This window comes from Pinus tabuliformis, chromosome X, assembly GCF_031772625.1.
Source record: "Pinus tabuliformis cultivar Carrire ecotype Pingquan chromosome X, CPIR1, whole genome shotgun sequence".
Classification (NCBI taxonomy): Eukaryota; Viridiplantae; Streptophyta; class Pinopsida; order Pinales; family Pinaceae; genus Pinus; species Pinus tabuliformis.
Genome location: NC_142308.1, coordinates 1,339,433,289 through 1,339,455,166, shown reverse-complemented (window position 1 = coordinate 1,339,455,166; position 21,878 = coordinate 1,339,433,289). Strand labels below are relative to the sequence as shown.

General features: G+C 37.2%; 1 long non-coding RNA gene across 2 annotated transcripts; it reads left to right on the top strand.

The window, feature by feature from the left end:
• The first annotated feature begins 303 nt into the window (after positions 1-303).
• LOC149145012 (uncharacterized) lies at positions 304-1,335 on the top strand. 2 transcript variants are annotated; one of them, XR_016264993.1, is made up of 2 exons: positions 304-663; positions 834-1,335. It is a non-coding gene; the product is annotated as an uncharacterized LOC149145012 (long non-coding RNA). The 2 variants fall into 2 exon arrangements; XR_016264994.1 differs by having other exon boundaries at positions 304-692.
• The last annotated feature ends 20,543 nt before the right edge of the window (positions 1,336-21,878 follow it).

Genomic DNA, 21,878 nt, shown 5'->3' with positions numbered 1-21,878 from the left:
TATATATATATATATATATATAAAAATTATTGTGATAGTAAATAAATATTTAGGAATTCTACCTACTTACCATAGAAACTTACCTTATTACTCAACACTGTTATTTTGTTTATGATTTTCGGCAAACTTTTAGGAATGACAATTACTAAAACCTTAGAGATTCCAATTCATATGGTCTTCATATATGATGTGACAACTCATATATGCGAAGGTGGTCAATCCTTTAATGCGCTTGTTGCAATTTATTTAACTATCGATACATTTGATTACACCTTAGATTTCATATGGTTGAGGCTTCGCCATCTATCGGTGCTATATTAAAGGCCTTCGCTGTCCCAGCCTAGGTGGCATACTGTTACACACCAAGTAGCCTACCTGCAACATTTACCTTAGGATTGGCTTCCCTCATCAATGATTCTGGTCGCTCGGAGTGATTGTCTGGTTCTCTAGGGTTTTGACATTTACCCTTTGGCGAGTTTGGTCTTATTTATTGTTGTCCTTCTTTGCAAGCCTGTTGGGCTTCGGATCTGCTCTGTTCTGCTGATTGGGGACTTGTTTCGATGGATCTCCTTGCCTGATGTGAGTGCCTCCCTATTCTGTGGCAACATTGCTAAGCTCTTGGTATGCTTCTGGTTTTATTGGTCAATTGCCTTCAGCACTTGGGTGAGCAGGAGTTCAGCTTCGGCATTAGGGTATTTTGGGTGTTTAAATGATGATAATATTTCATTTACAGTCTATTTATCTGGCTATATTACAGAAGCTTGTGTATATGTCTGAGTTATTGCTAATCCTCGTTTTCTTTCTTGCTATGTCTTTGCAAATTCTCCTTCCAGGTATCGCAACCCTCAAAGGATATTGGGGCTAAGACTTCATTTCAGGGCTTGTCTTCCTGGAGGAAGAACATGCCAAATACCGAGTATTTCAATAATTAAGTTGTCACATATTTAGGGCTTCTATGGCTAGAAGGTCGGCTTGCGATATGGCTTGTTCTTTTGATTTAATAGATTGTATGTTTTCGCTCTCGGCTTATGGAAGCCGGAGTTCCACTGTGATATTGGCCTTGTATATAAATTTAAAATGGCTTGGTCATTGCTTGTAGTCCTGGTTCGGTATTTTAACCAGTTTTTGAGTAGTGGAGTTTACATAAAATAATGTATTTGATTTATGTCATTCTTAGTCCTCTGTCAAGGCTCTCTGTTATATCTAGTTTGACATTATGGACATTTACAAGAAATCATATGTACTTTTTTTGAGGCGTTGTGGAATGATGATAATTGTCAAGATTGTTTGGTCTTTCTCTTTAAAAGAAGAACTTTGTTTTAATCTTGGATTAAATTGTTTTTCCTTCTGCTTTTATCTATAATTTATATGATTTATAACGAAGATGTATCTATTATGGCTATGACTCGGGGTAACTGGAATATTTGGCTTTTAGATACTTTGCCTTTAGTTTTTTAGCATCTACGTACTAAGCCCCTCTAACCTTTAGTGGGTATTTCATCCGCATGAAATCCCTTGGGGAGTGTCGGACTAAATCGACACTCTTCCTATTTCCTCTAGCATTCAGATCTATGTGAATCAAGGAAATAACTAGGATTTTAAATTCAGAAATTTGTCTTATTGCATGAAGCTTGCTCAGATATTTCCCAATGTTATTTTGTTCGACTACTTGTTAAATTGAATTTTTCACTATGGATAAGATTACATAATTTTCTTCAACTGAAATTTGCTTCTCGTTGCATGAAAGACATTATATATTTACCCGAGCATGATACTGAAATTACTCTATTACAATTTTCGTCTATCTTAGGTTTTATCAACACTATCTTTCTAGCTATTTTACTTCCATTCTAGTTATTTACTGTAATTTAGACATTTACAACAATCTTTATATTTTCTGCAAGCTACATTTTTACTGCAATCTACCATCTTACTGTATTATACCTTAGGTAAAATAATGTGTGATTTTCTCTGATTCTTATTCATGTACTTCCATTTAAAATAGTTTTGCACAGAATTCATTGCCTCTATAAAAGACTCTGTTCTAACATAATAACCATCAGAAATTAAACTTACTGAACAATACTTATTCAATTTCATAGATTAGAATTTATTAATCTATGCAAGTTGGAAACTTTAAACAAGATTGTCACTTATCTAATGCTGCATCTTATAATCGAATCCTCAACTTAGTTGTATTTAGTTGCTCCTTTTTGGTCTACACATAGACCTACACTGTGTTTACCTCCCTACCATGAGATTTACCATAACAATAGATCTCCCCCTATGCTATCCCTGTTCTAGGGAAATTCTTTCTCTTTCAAAGACTAAGAGTGTCTCCAGCCATCTGGTCTTAACTAGACTTGGCTAGCACAACTGCCAGACTTCTGAGCATGGTTCTTTTCCTATTTCTTTTGATCTTAAATCCCCATCCTCTTACTCAATTTTTTTTAAATACTTTTCAAGATTTGGTTTTCTCTTCTTGGTGTTAGTCTCACTCTCTTAAAAACAATAAATAAATCGAAATAAAATAATTAACTAAATTAAATCATGAGAGTTAGTTCCTCAAACTAGGGAGTTTAGTTAGGAGGAGAGATTCTCTCCAGCTAGTTCTCCTAAGTTACTGTGTAGTTGAGAAATTGTCTCGAACAATAGTGCCCAAGATAGACGTACTATCTTGAGACCAACTTCCTCATGTATTTATGCATACTATTATCATTATTTCTACGTTGGATTGATTAATAATGAGAATGTGAGGAATGCTGAAGGCTCTCCGCCTTTTCTACCAATTTGTCTTTTGTGTGTTGCTGGTTTATTATTGTGTGTTAATTTGCATATATATTTAATATGGCTTTGTGAGTGCATTATTGGCTGTGTGTTAACTTCCTTTATGTGGTATCAAAGAAGAAAGATGCTTGTTCTACATTTTGTTTGAATCTACAAGTATATTGATCTGGAAATTGTAGGAAGATGAATTCATTTGGATTCTACGTTGCTGGCGAAGACAAATTGGGCAACGTAGGAGATAATTGCCATTGGGTATTGAAGCAAGGACGGATAGATGGACAACGTTAAGAGGATTGGTAGCAAGCTTGGTAGTGCTAATTATGTGATCTGTCCTCTATTGAGTGTAGCACAGATTTGATGCAACTCTATTTTGTCAATAGAAGGCGAAAAGAAACACGCTATTTTTTTCTGGATTGACTTGGGAAAATTATTAGAACCATGACAATGAAGCAAATCGGCATTGAAGGACAACATATACACTTGCTGGAGAGTTCCTAGTGCAAGAGGCGATTTGGTAAGACATGTAAAACTAGAACCTGAACTTGAACTTGAAGATGATGATGCAGATGCAGATAGAATTACTATTATTGGTATTGAGGATATTTGGTAAAGTGACCACATCTTAGTTGTAGTGTTATTGTATAATTCTAAGTCTGAAAGTGGTCGGTGGTGAGGCCCTGATGGTGTCCAAGTGTGGCTAGAGACATGCACAAGCACCTTGTTTATCAATTCTGTCATTGTAAATATTTGAAGGAAACAGTCTACATTGGACTTTCTTCTGTTACTATCTTTAAGATAACTTGGTATAGCAGATTGCTGATGTAATTGTTTGTATGCAATAGTCGAAGCTTTAAAATCTCCTCTATATTGTAAAGCACCACCACCCTCACTTGTTGATCTGTTTAGTCTTATTTCCTAGATTTTGATGCTCCTTTCGTCCTATATTTTAGTAAGGACTATGCTACTAGTAAAATGGATTTGAGAATAGCAATTAAGTTACGAGAGTTGTGTTTACAAGGATGAGCCTAGAGTTAAAGTGCGCACCTTATGTCTTTGTCGATTGTTGAAAGTGAAGGTTGCGAGATGTGAATCGGATTGGCACAGCAAAATTATGAGGCAAGGACAAAGGTATGACTGAGCATGTTGGCATTTCAGGTTTTCTTAATTGAACCTACTAATCAGTATTTCGAAGATGATTTATGTGGTGTGATCGAGTTTGAGGTTGGTGGAGATATCAGAAACGGTGATCATGACATGACCACTAGCCTGTATCAGCATGTTCTCTGGTTTTAGATCTCTGTATACAATCCCAAGGCTGTGCAGATGCTCGAATACAAAACAATCCCCGCTGCAAAGAAACGGATGATGGAATCTGAAAAGGTTTTCTCTATCTACATGTGCCTCAGACTATTAAGATCGCTACCGGGGAAATATTCAATGACCCAGGCCATGATTTTCTTTGTCTCCACATGCCTGAACAAGCCAGATTGCGAATGCTTGAGTAAAAATTTTCTTTGAATGTGGGACCTTTCATCACTTGTTCAATAAGATTATGAAGCCAATCTTTGTTTCCTCCCATTAGGGCACAATCTTCATCTTCATAATTAGATAATAATCTCTTGTGTAATCTCTATTTTCTTATGGAGTCCATAGAATTCCCCAACGATAAGGAAATCTCAGTTCTGAGAAAAGAGATCTGCCAAAATCTTAAGAATTGATGGCGAGTAGAACCCTGGACCTTAGAAGATTGCGGGAGATTTCTGCTATTGCATTATTCAAGCCATCCATTAAAATGGGCTACCTGCAACATGGAAGTGGCCTGTGTCCAAATCACTAACTCCCACACACTATTTGAGGTTCAAATCTTGGAGCTTCCTGCACCCCATGGCTATTAAGCTCAAATCCAAGTCAGAAACCATCTGGCACCTCACTAATTTCAAGGTCTGTAGATTCTTGGCATTGGAAACGACAACAGCCTCCATATTCCCAAATCTCGTGCAGTAAGAAACATCAATCTCCACCAGATTCTCGCAGCCCTTAGCCAGAACGGAGAGGCACAGGTGACTAAACCAAATGAGCATCAAAAGACCTATGGAGCGCAGTCTAGGCCCAGCCATTGCGTGCACAAACCCCAGGCACTAATCGCTAATCTGAGGGCAGAGGGACAAGTCCAAGTGCTCTACAACTCAGTATCTCTTGAGAATTCTTGGCCACATTTCACCTCTGAGCAACTAGATTTTCCTCTTGCATGCTGATTCAAGTGGATAGAACCTTTTACAGATAAGAGACCATGAATTCTTGTCTCGAGTTTCGCTAATATTGTCGAGAACCTTATGATAAATGCATTCCTTACAAAATGTATGAAGACACTCACATATTGTTGTAGCATCTCTCAGGCGCTTACAGCGTGGGTAGGTGTAGTAGCAACATAGAGCATGGCACTCATAAGCATTATGCCATTTTGGGCAGTCGTCACAGCTGCACACTAAGGTAAAATCTGAAGCATCTCCTTCAGTTGAAATCATCTCTACAACTGAGTTTCTAGAAACACAACTTTGCAAGACTGTCAAGATCATCTTCTTTTCACACTAAAATTTACTCTTATTCAGATTTGGAATCTCTGCTACTTTCAGTAATGCTCTAGTCATATTTTGTTTTGAAAGAACTGTGATAGGAATGGTAAGGTTATTTGTAGTTTTGGGAGTAATAAGGAGGTTCTATTTGTAAATTTCTTAATATTGGAGTGATAAGGAGTTAAGAAGTTTGTAAATGTTTTTTTGGAGATATAAGTGATCATAGAATTTTTGGATGAGATAAAGGTGAATTAAAAATTTTAATGGATAGAAAAGATGTATCAATCTTTGGAGTGATAAGGTTGTAACTTGCAGTTTGAAAACTTCCATTTAAATTTGAAGACAAGTTGCTTCAAGAATTTGTAAGCTTGGTATTCTCATTGTTTGAGAAATCTCATTCATGCTGTTGTGAAGGTGAAGATTGATGAACTTCAATACTTAATAAAGACATATTTTTTTGCGGTGTTGATGTGTCCTAGATCTGCCCGAAATTGAATAAGGGGATCTTAGGTACACCATGTGTATGTTTGTGATGGCGCATGATTCTTGATATTGTGTTTGTTTTGTGTCTAGTTTTGACTCTAACCTTCATGTACACACAACAAATTAGCGCATTGCATGCACATAGTCTATTCCATTCAAGCTCTTGTAATCAAGCTTAAAGTACACAAGCACAAAACGTCACATCATCAACTTGATAAGATGATCTTCCAAGCAAGCACATTTCACATTATGTAATCAAACAAATCAAGTTAAGGATGCTACATAATCAAGTTGTCAAAGACGATTCTACATCAACATCCAATCAAGTTAATGAAGTTGTCATCTACATCAACAACAATTGGAGCAATTCAACAACAATTTTTGGCAATTGCACTTGCACCATTTTTTCATAAGCTCAATACAAAACTGTAACTTACAAATCATAATTTGTAAGTTGGATTGTAATCAAAGTCAAATTACGTTGAATTGTAAGGGTGCATTTTCGGTTGTAACCGACACCCTCATTTGATTTGTTAAAGTGCATCATTAAATCAAGTCAGTTGTTACTTGAACATTGAATTTATCATTTGTCATTTGGGTGCATTTTCGATAGTGTTCGACACCCATCATTTTTCAGCACATTTAGTGCATCACTAAGTGCAATAATTAAACAAGAGTTCAAGAAAACAAGTAATTAAAGCAAGTAAAACAAGCACCACCAAGCGAGCATGTCATTAAAAACAATCAAGCAAACAAATATTTCAAGCGAGCATGTCATTCAAACAACCAATCAAGCGAGCATGTCCAAATCAAGTGCAAAGTTTCTTACAGCATTCACAAGTGTCCATGAAGCATTCAAGCAAAGCAATCGTCATCAAGCGAGCGTGAAATCAACAAAGTGTTTAAAAGCATCAGTTGTTCAAGCAAGTGTTTAAAAGTATTAGTACAAGCGAGCCTGTCATTTCAGTGATCAACTCAAGTGCACAATTTTCAAGCACGACTTCTACACCCAGCGAGCCTAACTTCAAAGTAAGCAAGACAACATGGTGATGCACATTCAACTGTCCCAAATTATTGACAATTTAATGTTATCATCAGCCGGCAACATGGTGCAGATTAGCAAAACCACTTTTGCTGGCATTCAAGTGCATATTCAACATGCACATGAAACAATTGAGTTCCTTCAACTCAAGTCGCAACTGTAGAGAATAGAGTCGCAAGAGAAGCATGTTGCTTCTCAATCTTTGAGCAATCCCGATACATCTGCTCATTTGAAATCATTCATCCAACCGACTTCAAGTGTTGAAGTTGTTCCAGTGCAACTTTCTTCCAAACCCATCATCAAGCCATGGGAAGAAATTCAAAGTAACAAACATTGACAAGGATTAGGATATGAAAAATATGAAAACAACTTGCATATCCCTGATTAGTCTATGCCGATCAAGTTCATCAATGCAGGGTTTCTTGATCAAATAACATCAACAAGCCATGAGAAAGTTGCATATAAATAGACATGCTGCCAACTCAAGTTGTAGACAAACCGAAATGTTCTCACTATCAAAGAACCAGTCATCTAGAAGATCAGTGCTTTGATCATCATCCTTGCCACCATTGTGGCAAGTCAAATCATTCATCAGAGAAATGCAGCAAACAACAACAGTCAACCAGATTGAAGATAGATTATTCATGGATTGATCCCTGGGAATGGTCATCCATAGCCAGAAGATTGTATAAGTTTTACAATCACATACACTCACACATAATGCAACCCACAGTAAAAATGAAGAAGGTAATCTCGTACAGTTGAATGTAGGATTACACTAGTGAAACACTCCTACACCTGAAGGGGGGAGTTCAGTGTTCCGATATCATTTGGAGAATATTGCCTCTCCTTTCAACTGACAAAGGGGGTAAAATGTCAATGAAATTGACAAGTGGTTATCAGACTGAAAGTCTCGACAACATCAATGAAGTAGCTAGTGGACATCTTCAGCCAATGGGCGATCGTCATCAGCAAATACGCCAATGGGCATTCATCAAATTGTGTCAGTGGACACCAGATGCTAATTTTAAGAAAAGGATAGTTGGATCCTTTCGCAGCTTGGCATGTGATGGAGTTGTCAAGCGACATTCAGAGATGAATCAGAAATGCAGATGATTCATGTTCTCTTCAGAATTGAGTTTTTTCCAGCATCCAGTTTTGCTCGTTTTTCAGGCAGTGTTTGTTTATAGGATGAACCTGAGACTTGGAAGATGGTTCCTTGTTAGTTTTGGATTTATCATTGAGGGGGGGAATGTTAGCCTCACTCTCTTAAAAACAATTAATAAATCCAAATAGAATAATTATTTAAATTAAATCATGAGAGTTAGTTCCTCAAACTAGGGAGTTTAGTTAGGAGGAGAGATTCTCTCCAACTAGTTCTCCTAAGTCAGTGTGTAGTTGAGAAATTGTCTCAACCATAGTGTCCAAGGTAGACGTACTATCTTGAGACTGACTTCCTCATGTATTTATGTGTATTATTATCATTCTTTGTACATTTGATTGATTAATAATGAGAATATGAGGAATGCTGAAGGCTCTCTGCCTTTTCCGCCAATTTGTCTTTTGTGTGTTGCTAGTTTATTATTGTGTGTTAATTTGAATATATATTTAATATGGCTTTGTGAGTGTATTATTGGTTGTGTTAACTTCCTTTATTTGGAATATATAACTGTTTCGTTTAACTAATTAATTAAAGAAACATTCTTTTCACAATCACTGCAAAATAACTTCTCATAACTTAATTTCAAAAACAGTTTATGTTTTCAAAAAAATAATAGATTGTTTGGTTACAGTAAAAAAAAATATTATTTACATTAATGGGGGATATTACATCTTCCCACCCTAAGATGGAACATCGTCCCGACATTCTTCTCTTGCAAATAAACCCAAAAAGTTTTCTTTCATAACCTGCTCATCTTCCCAGGCGGCCTCTTCCGACCCATAGTGTTGACACTGCACTTTAACCTGGGTGATAACTCATTTCTAGAGCGTTACTTCTCTCTGATATAGTATAACCAGAGGTTCGACCAGGAACTCACCTTTCTGTTCGACCTGAACATAAAAAAAAAAAAAATGTCAAGTATTAACAAGCTTTTTTAGTGTATATTTCTAAAGAGAAACTATAAACATATTTACATATTACCTGGATGGCTTGCTACTTGATTACATGGTTACCATCATAGACATATTTCTTAAGTAGAGAGACATGGGAGAGATTGCGTACACGAATGTGACTAGGTAAGGCAAGTTGATAAGCCACTGGTTTGATCTGAGCCTGGATTTGAACGGGTCCACAAAATTGGGGTGCTAATTTAGCATAATTGGCCCATTGTAAGGTACTTTTCTTGGCTCGAAATTGAATGTAGACATGGTCCCCTACTTAGAATTCCTGAAAGCTTCTCTTCTAATTGGAAAATTTCTTTTGCTGGTCCTAAGAAACTTTTAAATTGATTCTTACATTTTTCACCGTTTCTTCCATCTCTTCCAACATGTCTAGTCCTCACAACAACTTATGGTTCACTCCAACTGAGGGGTGTCCTGCATTTGCGCCCGAATAGTACCTCAAAGGGGCTCATTCATAAGGATGCATGGTGCCCATTATTATAGGCTAACTCCACCATGTGAAGATCATCTTCCCATTTATTGGGTTGTTGCATGACATAAACATGCAATGTGTCTTCGATAACTTGATTCACTCGTTCAGTTTGCACATCTGTTTGAAAATAATAACCTGTACTAAAGTGTAGTTGTGTTCCCATACCATCAAAGAGGGCTTTCCAAAAATCTGATGTAAACTTTACATTTCGATTGGAAATAATCATCTTGGGAATTCCATGCAGTCTAAAAATGTGGTGCATAAAAATATTAGCAATTTGGAATGCTCTATTACTTGATTGGACGTGTATAAAATGAGATGACATGCTCAGTTTGTCCACCACCACCATGATGGAGTCATTTTTTTCTTTACTTAGGTAGTCCAGTGATGAAATCAATAGATATCATTTCCCATTTCCATTCGAGAATGGGCAGAGGGTGATGTAACCCTGCTGGGTGTTGGTTCTCAACTTTCACTTGCTGGCACTCCAAGCATTTTGCTAAGTATTCTACCACTTACTTCTTCATACTGGGCAAGAAAAATTCCTTCTGAAGGGTAGAAATCATCTTTTGGTATCTGGGATGACCTGCATAAGGAATCTTGTGGTATTCATCCAAAAGTAAATTTTTGAGATGCTGCTGGTTGGGAACATACATTCTTTTCCTATAAACTAGTAAATTTTCTGCATTTATTTCATAACCCAATTATTGTTCATGGCTGTTAGAAATTTTTTCTTGTTGCCATAATTGTCTATATGTAGGATCTTGCATGGATGGTTCTTGAATGCCCAAAAAAAATTGTTCATGATTCACTAAAAGACATTTGATATAAATAGTTTCCCTTTTATGTGCTTGATTTTGAAATCAAATTCACTCAGGAAGTCTAGCCAATGAGCTTGCCTGGTATTTAAAGTTGGCTTCTTGAAATAATTAATTAGACTATGATGGTGAGTCATTAATAAAAATCTCTTACCTAATAGGTAATGCCACCATATTTTTAAGGTGCGAATGACCGTTGTTAATTCCAAATCATATGATGAATATTTTTGTTCATATTCTTTCAGTTTTCTATATTCATATGTCACCGTCGTAACTTCTTGAACAAGTACACCACCCACTCCTTCCTTACTAGCATTCGTAAAAACCACATATTCCTTATTGGGATCATCAATTCTTATAATGGGTGCGGTGGTAAGAAGATGCTTGAGCTAATCAAAGCTCCTTTAACAATCATGTGTCCACTTGAAAGTTCTACCTTTCTTTTGTAAGGAGGTAATAGGATATGCCACTCTAGAGAATCCCTCCACAACCCTTCGATAGTAACCATCCAGGTGCATAGATGATCTTATATTGGCCACAACCTTTGGCACTGACCACTCCATAATGGTTCTTATCTTTTCCAGATCAACTGCAATTCCGTCCTTGGTGATGACATGTCCCAACTATTGGATCTTCTCCTTAAAGAAGTCACATTTACTTTACTTAGCGTAGAGTTGATGTTCTCTTAGGACCTGCAGTATAATGCGGAGATGTTGCTTGTGTTCCTCCATATTCTGGGAGTAGATCAGTATGTCATCCATGAAAATTAATACAAATTTATCTAAGAATTGATGGAAAATGTTATTCATGAGACACATGAAGGTAGTTGGGATGTTAGTTAACACAAAAGGTAAAACCACAAACTCATAATGACCATAACGTGTCTTGAAAGCGGTTTTTGCAATATCTTCCTCCTTGATCCTAATCTAATGATACCCAGAATGTAGGTCGATCTTTGAGAAGACGGTTGTGCCCCTCACTTGGTCAAAAATCTCATCTATACAAGGAAGGGGGTATTTGTTTTTAATGGTCAACTTGTTTAGCTCGCGGTAATCCATGCACATTCGCAGGGTTCCATATTTGTTTTTAACAAATAACATCGGAGCCCCCAAAGGGGACACACTGGATGGATATAGCTCTTATCGAGCAACTCCTGAAGTTGCATCTTTAATTTCGTTAGTTCTGGTATACTCATTTGGTATGGTGCTGAGAAATTGGGGCAACTCCCAGAATTAACTCAATGTTAATGTTTATGTCTCGTTTTGGGGGTAAACCTAGTATTTCTTCAGGAAATGCATCTGGAAAATTTTGTATCACACGTATGTTTCCAAGGGATTTATAATTATCCTTGGAGTCAGCATACCCCACTTGGATAATATAGACTTGACAACCTTTCCTTATGCATTTGGCTAATTGGGAGGTTGTTATAGGCCTTAACTGTAGAGGTTTCTACACACCTTGAATTTCCTATCTCAACGCTACCTCATCCTGAAAATCAACAGTTTTTGTTTTATAATTTATGAGGGACCAATGTTTCTCCAACTAGTCCATACCTATGAGAATGTCGTATGACCCTAGGGGTAACACATTCATATCAGCTATAATAGGTTGACTAGCTATTTTTAAAGGATAGTTACTTACTTTGGATAAGACTCTTCTTTTTTCTCTTGTGGCTAGCTGTACTAACCATGGACTTTTAAATTTAACAGCTTGTAATTTACATCGTTCCACTATCCTGGGACTAATGTAACTTAAAGTGGCCCCAAGATCTATTAAAATAGAACAAGTCTGGTAAAAAATAGTACCTTCAAACTCGACCATAGTTGGCTGAAATTCTGCCTGGTGATCCTCCAGCTACGTTAATTTTTGGGAGGCTTCTAGCTACTTCTCCTACTGTAGATGCCTCTTGAATTTGAGATATCTGGTCTGCTCCCTTGCGGTGAGGACAATTTTTGATGTAATGTGGGCCTCCATACCCTCAACACTGCACAAGTGGTATGTTAATGAATTCGGCTTCATTTCTGCTAGCTTGTTCATTTGTCTTGATTTCACCTGGTACTTTAAATCTAGGTTTATTCATACTTCATTTAATTTGTCCTCTATATAAAACTTTGTTGCTAATGCGGTTATTTCACTTGTGGCTGCGATTAAATTTAATCCCCTTTTTATTAGTCCACTTTTTACTCGAGTCACCTTTTGGTTTATTTTGCTGATAGCAGATTCTTGCTTTCTGAATGACTTCATCCATAGTCTTTGGGTTGTTAAATTCCAGCCTTTCCTTCATGAACAAAGGTAGGTTGCTGATAAAATGTTGTACTTTCTTACTTTTCTTCATGAATATAAGGGACATACTGCAATAAGGATGTAAATTTGGCTATAAATTCATCCATGGTCATTTGGCCCAGGCGGAGATCATGGAATTATTTTTCCTTCTTGTCGTAAAACCTTTCGGTTAGATATTTTTCCTTAAAGATGTTTTGGAATTTATCCCATGTTATATTTTTCTCATTGACCCCATGGACGGTTTTTACCTCCTCCCACCATAACATGGCTTTGCCTTGAAGCTGAAAATAGGCAGACGGGCTTTCAGATTGAAATCATACTTGTCTAGCTGGAAGTACTTATTCATGTTAATTAACCATGCTTCTGCTGCTGATGAGCCCCAAAAATGGATAATTATTTGGGCTCATTCAACCTCCTAATTTGACTTAATCCACCATTCTCATTAGTTTATTGCACGTTTTTTATTATATTTATGCTAATATAGTGAATTTGGTTAGTCATTATGCCAACAAGTCTAATGGGTGCTTTGTGTAGCCTTTTTGGTCAATTTGGAGACAAAATTGAAGGTCTTAATGAGCACTTGGCAGCCAAATTCGTGGGAGAACAAGGGAGAGGATTTGTAGGAAGGTGTCCCCTTCATTTATGGGCCCTTACCTCGAATTCTCCACCATCAGCTCGGAGTTCAAAGGCCACCAAATCAATTAGCACAAGGGCAGAAAAGCAAGTCAAGTAGGACTGCTGTTAACTACAAGTTTTGGGCAGCCGAGTCCCTAAATTTTAGGAGGACTGTTGGGGTTTTCAATTTGTATAAATAAGAAGGCTTAGGGCCTCATTTGGGTTAGCTAGTGGTTAGTCATTTTGTAGCTAGTAGTTAGTCATTTCATAGCCTTGTTGTAGTCATTTTGTAGTTCAATTTTTAGGCAATAGATTAGCTTTTCTTTCAGCTCATTCTCAAGCTCTCCTTGTGGACAGTTTTGATGTAACTCTTCATTTCTTAATCAATAAAGATGAATCTAGCTTTGCACCAGCTCTAAATCTCTCTTGGGAGGCTGTAGCTCTTGGGGTTGGTCCCATCTCAAGCGCCCAGTACCTCCTTTGTTTATCTTTATGTGTTTGCTGCGTTCTTAAAATAAAATCTGCTCTTTAGATTTAAATCTTGCTTTGTTATTTAGGTTGCTTTTGATGGTTAAAGTAGCTTTTTATGTTTAGAATAGATTGGTAGGAGTTAGTCATGCATTCAGATCTTTTGGAATGTTCTTGCTCACGTGTTGTATGTGGTTCTTGTTATAAATAAAGCTGTTGTCCATTCTTGTTACTGTTAGCTAGATCATATTAGGGTAGCATAATTAGATCTTAGTTTTCTTGCATGTCTTTGTTTGTTCAGTTTGAAAAACCACTTGTAGAGTACCTGTTATCCTTCTCTATCTACCCATAATCCATCAGATAATTTGCTCCAAACCTTAGTCCATGATTCGTACCCTTCATTTGCCATACTTTCCCCACCTTGCCCTAATTCCTACATTCTTGTGCATCATCGCTTCCTCCATCTTTGAACAAATCCAATCGCTCCTTAGCCTCATCCACCAAGTCCTAGACCTCTTCACACCCCTATTTCACCTCAATACTCATTCCTCCATCCATGCTCCAAAATCCCATTTCGAAACATCCTGTAGAAGAATTACAGAACATCCTGTAGAAATCCTGAACATCCTGTAGAACCCCTGCAGACTTCCTGTAGAAGCTCATAAACGCGGTTTCTTGGTAGAAAAACTTTGTGAGACTCTTTGGAAGGGTGTTAGGGACCCCTTAGACCCTCTCTGAACCTTCCCAACCTTTCCCAAGCATTTCTCCTCCTTGATCCACCTCTGCACATTGAAAAGATAGTTAAAAGCACATGCATGATAATTCTCATAACTTAGTCAAAAATACAAAAAGATGTTTTCTTCAGCTAGAGGCAGTGTAGACACATGTATTTTACCTTCATAGAAGTAATGGCATCTCTTTTCATAGTTTACATTCTCTCCTTTGCATCAGTAGGACTAGTTGGTAGAATTAGGGTTTGCTAGGGTTTGCGTTTCTTTTTAGCTTTCAGTTTCTTTCCGCAAGTAGATTAGCTTCCTTTGAGTTAGCTTTAGTCCATCAGTTAAAAAGCTTCTTCTAAGAGCTCATAGAAGTTTCCTTAAGCTCCTAGCGGACTTGTGCCAGCTGACCAAGTGACAGCTGCGGCAAGAGCTAGTACTTGTGCATACAACACCGTCGCTTCCAAGTTTGTTACGAACTACGGGGTTGATAAAATTAAAGAAGGGAGTTCCACGAGTTGTAGCATTATTGCTACAATACTGGGGCCCACCAGCTGCCTCTTCTTGATCTCCATCGAAGAGATGAGGCTTGATTTTTTGAAACTCTCCTTGGAGTTTAATTTTTTATTTTTTCTTAGTCTTATGATCAGACACATTACCCAATTCTTCTTCTTGGTTTTATTCACCTCCCTCTGTTTCCATGTTTTATATTCATAATTCTTGTTTCCTGGGTGTATGGCCATGCTCTAGGCTGGGAATTAAGGGTCGATGATTCTGCCTATCAGATAGGCTTTTCAAAATCTTTTCTTGCTCCAACATTAATATCTCATTGTCTGCCCAGAGTCGAGCCATTTCACCTTTCAATTATTGTACCATCATCTGGAGGTCTACATTAGGATATTGTGACTTGACGCCCAAACGCACCCAGACCTCAAGGTTTCCTTCCTAAAATGGTGTTGATCCTGGCCCCATTATGGAGCCATGTAGTGGATTTCCAATTCACCTCATACTGAACTTTGCTGCCTCCTATGTGCACATCATCAAAACTGTTATTTCTTACCCCAGAAGTCTCAGTTTTGGAAACCTATGTCTGCTCTGATACCATATGTAACACATCTACTGTTGGAAATAATACTGAGAGGGGGGGGGGGTGAATCAATATTATCAAATCAATATAACTTTTTCATTTCCATACTCAGATTCATATACGCTACTTCAGTTAAGGATACCTGCATATATACGCAACTGTGTTTAATGCAACTAGCGTATATCCTGTAAACTTATGATTCAATTAGTTGATCTTCAATGAGTGCATCAGAACATTATTAAACATATTAATAGTAAACAGGTGCAGTAAAACAAAACATATCATCACACATAAGGCACACACATGAACACTAGGATATAAGGTGGAAACTCAATGTGGGTGAAAACCACCTGCTGCAATTTGTCTCTATCTTCCTTTAATAAGAAACTTATTTTTACAATAGTACTGATGTAGTCTTATACCAGTAGGTAGTCTTCTACCTATAGAAGGCTACAACCTTCTCTCATTCTCTAGACTCTCCTAGAAGGGAGCTACAACCCCCTTAGCTCTTGTACTAGCTGAAGTACTAGTATGTAGGTGCTGGACTACAGAAGACTACAACCTTCTCTTTTCTTCCAGTGACCATGTTTCATACATTTTCATACTGGATCCATAAATACAAAAAAATCACTACTGCAAGACAATCATCAACTTATACCTGCATCATCAATCTCTAAATCACCCAATACTTAATCACTGAAACCCTGTCATCAAAACACAGTCACCAAAAAATAGACCAGAGCCCAGAACTCTGCAACAACCACTAGAACCAAACAGCAACCTAAAACATCAAATCTCATAATGCATACGCTACTTGAATATATCAAAATTGCGTGTATACATGCTTTCACCAAAGAGAACCCATGTACAGATCTAAAGATAATTACTTATACCTTCACTGCCATTTCCAACTTGATTCAGATCGAGCCAAGCATCACAAACCCATAACCAACATACTAGATCTCCAAACTTCATCAGTCACTCATTACTTCCACCTCCCTTGGTCTAATGATCTTCTCCTTATATAGGTTTAGGCTTCTCTCAATACTATGGTCCAAAACCATGTAGAACCAATACCTTGGACCCAATACCTGGGGTCAACACTTCGGACCAAATACCATGGACCAATACCGAAATACCATGGACCAAATACCACAGACCCTTAGGTTTCCAACATGTAAGTGCCTTTCCTTTTGTGAACCTGCGTGTGTACGCATACGTGCCTTTTCTTCTTCTCACCCATGTGTATACGCACTTTCATCAAGGTTAACCTACGTATATCTCTCCCTTGACCTGCTGTACTAAGATCTGTCCTCTGATTGAGTTGCCATCACCTGTATCATACCTCTGAGTGAGTTTCCATCAAGGAAAACACTTGTATCATAATGCCAACAATCTCCCCCTTTGGACTTGATGGCAACCACCACACCAAGTCACTCTCCCCCTTTGACATCAAGTGCAAAGGGCAGACCAAGAAGTTATCTCCCTCTACTGTCCATACTCCCCCTGAGTACCTGTTGAAATCTCTTATTGGGCTCCCCCTTTGTATATGTCAAGATGTACCAATCTATCCATGCTCCCCCTGAGCACATGTAAGGTCTTTATAACAAAAACCAATAGTCCATTCAAGACCATGATATTCATTAGCCACTATCATACATCATATATGATCTGCACCATAAGCATCAGCATCCAAACCTGCAATACCATTCCTTTGATCAAACAACAAGATGTATCATTTAGCCTCATAAGCTTCATCACCAAAGACTTCTAACCATAATGCCAACAATGCATTATTTGAAGTATATGCTCCCCCTGAGCCTGTGCCAACCATCATATACCATGACCGAACCATTTCCCGAGTCTGATCTGCTGCCTTTTTCTTTTGAGCTCCATATACGTGACTCTGCAGCCTCTAGATCGTATATATACGAGGCTTATCTTCATTATATCAGCGTATGCAAAATGGAATATTGAAGGTTTTCACTTTCAGTTTCCCCTGTGTCTGTTATGTCATCTAACTGAGTTATGCCACACCTTTCTATCTCTAATTCTGTCTTCTTCAATACTTGGAGTTGTGATGATGAATAATCCTCTTGCTTTGGAGTTTGAATTTTGCTCCTGCATTCCCTTGCTTTATGTTCAAACTTGTTACATGCATAACATCTTACATGATTTATGTTCCTTCTATTGCAATCAATTGCTTTGTGGCCAAACATATTGCAAGCAAAACAATATCCTTTGAAGTACCTGGAATGTGATGATCTTGTGTGATGGTCTTGAACCATTCTACTTCTTCATCTGGCTGCAACATGTCCAAGATTATGACATACATAACATTCAACCTTATTCAATGGAGGAAATAATCGCCTATCACGTCCATAGTTAGGAGTAAATTATTTTCTTTGACGAATTTCTTTCCTTGGCTGTTGATGAGGTTGTCCTCTCATCTCCTTGTTGAGAATTTTATAACTCTCATTATAGTTCCTTGCCTCACCTTGTGAGCTAGATTCACCTTCAACTGATTCATAAAAGCCAAGACCAGTTTTGATAGTTGTGGATCTTTGACTACCAAGAATGTCATCCAAAATCTTTGTACTATCTTGAAATCGTAACAGTTTATCCTTTTCTTCTAATTTACTTTTCAAGATATTTACCTCAACCTGATGTTGTTCTTCCTTTTCCAGATACTGCTTCCTTATGTTTTCTTCAGCTTTTCGTCCTTCTTCCACTTGTTGCCTTAATTCGATCACTTCATGTTCTTGTTCTTCAAGAGCTTCTCTATTCTGCTTCTTTGATTCTTTAAGATCTTCCTTTAGAGAGAGGATCTTTGATTCAAGTCTCTGAATTGTTATGCTCTGATCTTTTACTACATCCTGCAATTGCTCCCTTACTCTGGTTACTGACTCCAATTGTTCTTTTAATCTGGTAACTTCTTCTGTTTCTACGTCCTTCTTTTCATATGCCATGAGAAGTCTAATGTCTTCATCACTATTGGATGAGTCGTTACTTTTAACATGGGTATAATAACTTCTATTACCTTCTTCAAACATATTTCCTTTGGTATGAGGGCATATAGCCGCATAGTGACCAACTCTACCACATGAAAAGAATTTGAAAGGTAGCTTGCCTTTGAACCTTCCAGACCCCCGTTCAAGATTCTTGACAAAATTTACCTCATCTTCTCCTTCTGAACTATATCTTGATTCATTTGCTAGCCTACAGAAGACTACAACCTTCTCTTGTCTTCCAGGGACCACATTTCATACATTTTCATATTGGATCCATAAATACAAAACAATCACTACTGCAATACAATCATCAAGTTATACCTGCATCATCAATCTCTAAATCACCCAATAATGAATCACTGAAACCCTCATCAAAACATAGTTACCATAACACAAACTAGAGCCCATAACTCTGCAACAACCACTAGAACTAAACAGAAACCTGAAACATCAAATCTCATAATGCATACGCTACTTGACTATATCAAAACCGCATTGTATACACGCTTTCACTAGAGAGAACCTGCGTACAGATCTAAAGATAATTACTTATACCTTCGCTGCCATTTCCAACTTGATTCAAATCGAGCCAAGCATCACAAACCCATAACCAACATATTGGATCTCCAAACTTCATTAGACACTCATTACTTCCACCTCCCTTGGTCTAATGATCTTCTACTTATATAGGTTTAGGCTTCTCTCAATACCATGGTCCAAAACCATGTAGAGCCAATAACTTGGACCCAATACCCCGGGTCAACACTTCAGACCAAATACCATGGACCAAATACCATGGACCAAAACCACGGACCAATACTTAGTTTTCCAACATGTACGCGCCTTTCCTTCTATGAACCTGCTTGTGTACGCATACATGCCTTTTCCTCTTCTCACCCATGTGTATGCGCGCTTTCATAAAGGTTAACCTGTTGTACTAAGATCTGTCCTCTGATTGAGTTGCCATCAAGGACAACACTTGTATCATAATGCCAACATCCATATATAAAACTATATATATATATATATATATATATATATATATATATATATATATATATATATATTATTGTGATAGTAAATAAATCTTTAGGAATTCTACCTGCTTGCCACCAAAACTTACCTTATTACTCGACACTCTTATTTTGTTTATGATTTTCGGAAAACATTTACGAATGACATGAATTAAAACCTTAGATCTTCTATTTCATATGGTATTCATATATGATGGGAAAACTCATATATGCGAAGGTGGTCAATCCTTTAATGTGCTCGTTGCAATTTATTTAACTATCAGCACATTTGATTACACCTTAAATTTCATATGCCCGAGGCTTCACCATTTGTCGGTGCTATATTAAAGGACTTGGTTGTCCTGGCCTAGGTGGCATACCATTACACACCATGTGGCCTTCCTGAAGCATTTACCTTAGGATTGGCTTCACTCGTCAATGGTTCTGGTCGCTCATAATGATCATCCAGTTATTGAGGGTTTTGACATTTACCTTTTGGCGGTTTTGGTCCTGTTTATTGTTGTACTTCTTTGTAATCCTTTTGGTCTCTGGCTTTGCTCTGTTCCACTGATTGGGGACCTATTTTGATGGATCTCCTTGCCCGATGCAAGCGCTTGCCTATTCTATGGCTTTTTTTCTCAACTCCTTGTATGATTTTGGTTTTACTGGTCAGTTGCCTTTAACGCTCGAAAGAGTAGGAGTTTAGCCTCAGCATCAAGGTGTTTTGGGCATTTAAATGATGGTAATATTTCATTTACAGTTTGTCTATCTAACTATATTATAGAAGCTTCTGTATATGTCTGAGTTATTGCTAATCCCTATTTTTCTTTCTTTCTATTTCTTTGCAAATTCTTCTTCTAGGTATCACAACCCTCATAGGATAGTGGAGCTAAGACTCCATTTCAGGTCTTGTCTTCCTCGAGGAAGAACCCGCCAAATACTGGGTATTTCAATGATTAAGTTATCTCATATTTAGGGTTTCTATGGCTAGAAGGTTGGCTTTCTATATGGCTTGTTCTTTTGTATTAATTGTTTGTATGTTTTCACTCTCGGCTTATGGAAGCTCAAGTTCCACCATGATACTGGCTTTGTATATAAATTTAAAATGGCCCGACCATTGCTTGTAGTCTTGGTTCGGTATTTTACATAGTTTTCACATACTGGAGTTTACATAAAAGAATGTATTTGATTTATGTCATTCTCAGTCCTCTATTGAGACTCCTTGTTATATCTATCCTGACGTTATGGACATTTACAAGAAATCATATGTAATTTTTTTATGTGTTATGGAATGATGATAATTATTGAGATTGTTCGGTTTTCGCTTTAAAAGAAGAAATTTGTTTTAATCTTGGATTAAATGGTTTTTCCTTCTACTTTTATCTAGCATTTATATGGTTTATAATGAAGTTGTATCTATTCTGGCTATGGCTCGGGGTACCTAGAATATTTGGATTTTAAATACTTTGCCTTTATTTTTTTAGCATTTATGTACTAAGCCCCACTCATCTTTCGTGGGTAATCCATCTGCATGGAATCCCTAGGGGAGTGTCGAAATAAATCAACATTCCTGCTAACTCCTCTAGAAATAACATCTGTGGGAGTTAGGGAGAAAGCTAGGGTTTTAAATTTCGAAATTTGTTTTATTGCATGAAGTTTTTTCAGAGATTTCCCAATGTTATTTTGTTTGAATACCTATTAAATTCAAGTTTTCACTATGGATAAGATCTCGTAATTTTCTTCAACTGAAATTTGCTTCTTGTCGCACATAAGACATTATATATTAACCCGAGCTTGATACTGAAATTACTCTGTTACAATTTTCGTCTATCTTAGGGTTTATGTACACTGTCTTTCTAGCTATTTTACTGCTATTCTAGATATTTACTGTAATTTAGACATTTACAACAATCTTCATATTTGCTACAAGCTACATTTTTACTGCAATCTACCATCTTATTGTATTCTACCTTAGGTAAAATAAAGTGTGATTTTCTCTGATTCTTATTCATGTACTTCCATTGAAAATAGTTTTGCACATAATTCATTGCCTCTATAAAACAGTTTGTTCTAATGTAATAACCATAAGAAATTAAACTTACTGAACAACACTTATTAAATTTCATAGCTTAGAATTTATTAATCTATGCAAGTTGGAAACTTTAAACAAGCTTGTCACTTATCTGATGCTACGTCTTATAATCAAATCCTCAACTTATCAATCTTTAGTTGCTCCTTTTTGGGATACACATAGACCCGTACCATGATTACTTCCCTGCCATGAGATTTACCATAACAATAGATCTCATCCATGTTATCCCTGTTCTAGGGAAATTCTTTCTCATTCAAAGACTAAGAGTGTCTCTAGCCATCTGGTCTTAACCAG